At 40.8% G+C, this 2,591-nt stretch overlaps 1 long non-coding RNA gene across 1 annotated transcript; it reads left to right on the top strand.

The window, feature by feature from the left end:
• The first annotated feature begins 849 nt into the window (after window positions 1-849).
• On the top strand, window positions 850-1,984 carry LOC127140847 (uncharacterized). Its single transcript, XR_007811343.1, has 3 exons — window positions 850-909; window positions 1,052-1,184; window positions 1,325-1,984. It is a non-coding gene; the product is annotated as an uncharacterized LOC127140847 (long non-coding RNA).
• Window positions 1,985-2,591: the final 607 nt, after the last annotated feature.

Raw genomic sequence — 2,591 nt, 5'->3', positions numbered from 1 at the left:
AAGGCTTCTTTGTTGCTTGAGGAATATAACAATGTTTGACAAAGTGCTTATCATTTTTATCCCTCAACCATAACACTGTCTTTGTATGTCACCTGGTAAAATATAGTCACAGTGATGTATTCTGTTCAGGTTCCTCCAGTGAGTAAGGTAAGGTAAATTCAGTGAGAGTCATGTTGTAGTTTTTAAGTAACATTGTTGTTGAACTAATGTAACTGTCCATGTAAAGGAAACCTAATTTTACTGTTTAACAACTTATTGGTAGATTTCATGTCATAGGTAACATTGGTTTGGTAATCAGAACTGTTAAGAGTATTGGATAATGTTATAGGTCATATAGTCTTTCCGGTTAGTCAGTGAGTTGTATATGTATATGTTGTATATGTCAGTGAGTTGTGCTTCCCTTGTGTTTTGGCCTGTGTATTTATCAGGGTGGGTTTTGGGTCTGGGTTGGTAAATACACAGGCCAAAACTTTCAGTAGCTGTATAGAACTGCTGTAAAGCTGAGCAGCTGTACAACCATACAACTGCTTAAAAACACAGCAGTTCTATACAGCTACTGAAACATGTACATGTATATATACAGCATTACAGTGTATATATACAAGTACATGTTTCTGTGTACAAAGCTGTACTGCACTGTAGCAGTACAGCTTTGTACACAGCTGTCAACACTGGGAATACATCAGAAAGTGTGTGTTCTCAATGTAACACACACTTTCTGATACCTACCAGCTGATACCCCACATTTCCATCCACCCAATGTCCCAGTGCCCTCTGTCATCCTGCTGCCACTGACCACACACCACAACACCATCTTAACTGTCAGTCTGAGGTGGACCCATCAGTACTGGACCACACAGAGACCCTGTTCCTCCTCAGTGCTCAGGCTTCCTCACAACAGAGCAGAAGGTATGGTTGGTTTTTGTCATATAACAGGACTTTTTGATGTTTGTTCATTCATCTGTTCATATTACAGTAATACTGTTGCTCTTGACTTTTATGTCACAGTTAGGAGTTTAATAAAGTTATGTACATGAACTTCTTCCTTCAGGTCTTCCTTCACTGTGATTCTCCACTTCACAGTAGAGACCACTGCACAGCTCCACAAGCTAGTGAACTATGTGAGATGGCACTGTGTGCTTCCTCTCTGCAACATCAAGCTCCTCCTCCAACACGTGTTAAAGGTAGCAGTTTTATTCTCCTACTCCTGCCATACCAAATCTCCTGATGATCAAAACAACAGAAACACTATTGGTGCATGCAGTTTGCATTTACAACTAAAGAAATGTCAGAGAGAAAGTTTCCCACTGTTTTTCTCTTTAAGGTCTCTGCACCTCTGTGTCCTCCATGTTCACTGACACTGACCAGATGACTGAAAGCAGAAGCTCTACAGCCACTGGAAAGGTCAAAGGTCAGTCCATCTTCATGCTGACACTGTGCTCTGTTGACAGTTTTGGTTTGTGCCAACAACTGACTGAAGAGCATCATGACAGAACAAACTATGAACCCTGGACAGAATGACTGTGTCTCTGAAAACAGCTCTGCAGTTTAAAGGATCTTTTGGACTGTTGACCTCTACCCAACTGAGATATGTTTATTCTGCATCTCATAAGAATTTATTCCTTTCCTTTTCATTTCCTTTCCTCCCACCCCCCCAACTGCCCACCTGTCTCTTCATCAATAGATAAAGAGAACAGATAGAGAGGGAAAACAGGTCAATTAGTTCAGGTGCCACAGGCACGTCAACTAATTAACCTGGAGGAGAGGCCAGATTTTAGTCATCTTAATCATTAGTGTGGGGTGTCAGCTGCTATGTATGTTAAAGGTTTCTCACATTTGTGCACTTAGCCTTGATCTAATCTAAAGCTCTGGGTACAGACATGAGTCCTACACTGTTTAGAACTCCAGTGGTAAAATGTGTGTGAAACTGAAGCTCAGGGTTTTCACATGGGCCTTGTCTAATGACGTGATTGTTCCCATGTTACTCCTCTCACCTGAAGTCACACAGGTGAATTACATTTTGAAAAACACATTCAAATGTTGGATAACATACACCTGAACTGATCATGTTGATATGATATGACAGTGGAGTTCTGCTGGAGTTGCTGAGTCATGAACTACTGAGCACATTAGATCAAGTCTAACCACTGTGTGAGAAGCCTTTGGTGGTAAGGCTGAACAATTCTGTGTAGAAACCACTGAGATCAATGCTGTCCAACAAAAGACACCATGTACTCCATGTTCTAATGTCAAAAGCTCTGGGTTCACAAATGTGTCACCCTTCATCTGTTTATGAGCATAAAATATGTTACATTTGTTGTTGCCCTATCCTGTCACACTGCATTCATTTGATATTTACCCATGAATCCTCACTGCAGTTTTTAATCCACACAGTATGATTTGGGCTCTGTGCCTACCGTAACACCTTCATAGAATGAGTGACAGAGAGATGCCTACACGGATGATGACTGATGGTAACATACGTTGTTCAGCCCTGCCTTACAAAAGTCAAGTTCAAACACTACAGATGACTACTTGACTCCATATTCTGTTGCAGCCATTTTTGTGGCATATCTTATTATTTAGAGATT

The sequence above is a fragment of the Lates calcarifer genome, unplaced genomic scaffold (genome assembly GCF_001640805.2).
Source record: "Lates calcarifer isolate ASB-BC8 unplaced genomic scaffold, TLL_Latcal_v3 _unitig_5197_quiver_2576, whole genome shotgun sequence".
NCBI classification, from domain to species: domain Eukaryota; kingdom Metazoa; phylum Chordata; class Actinopteri; family Centropomidae; genus Lates; species Lates calcarifer.
The sequence above is the reverse complement of the archived record's forward strand: the minus strand, read 5'-3'. Positions and strand labels throughout refer to the sequence as shown.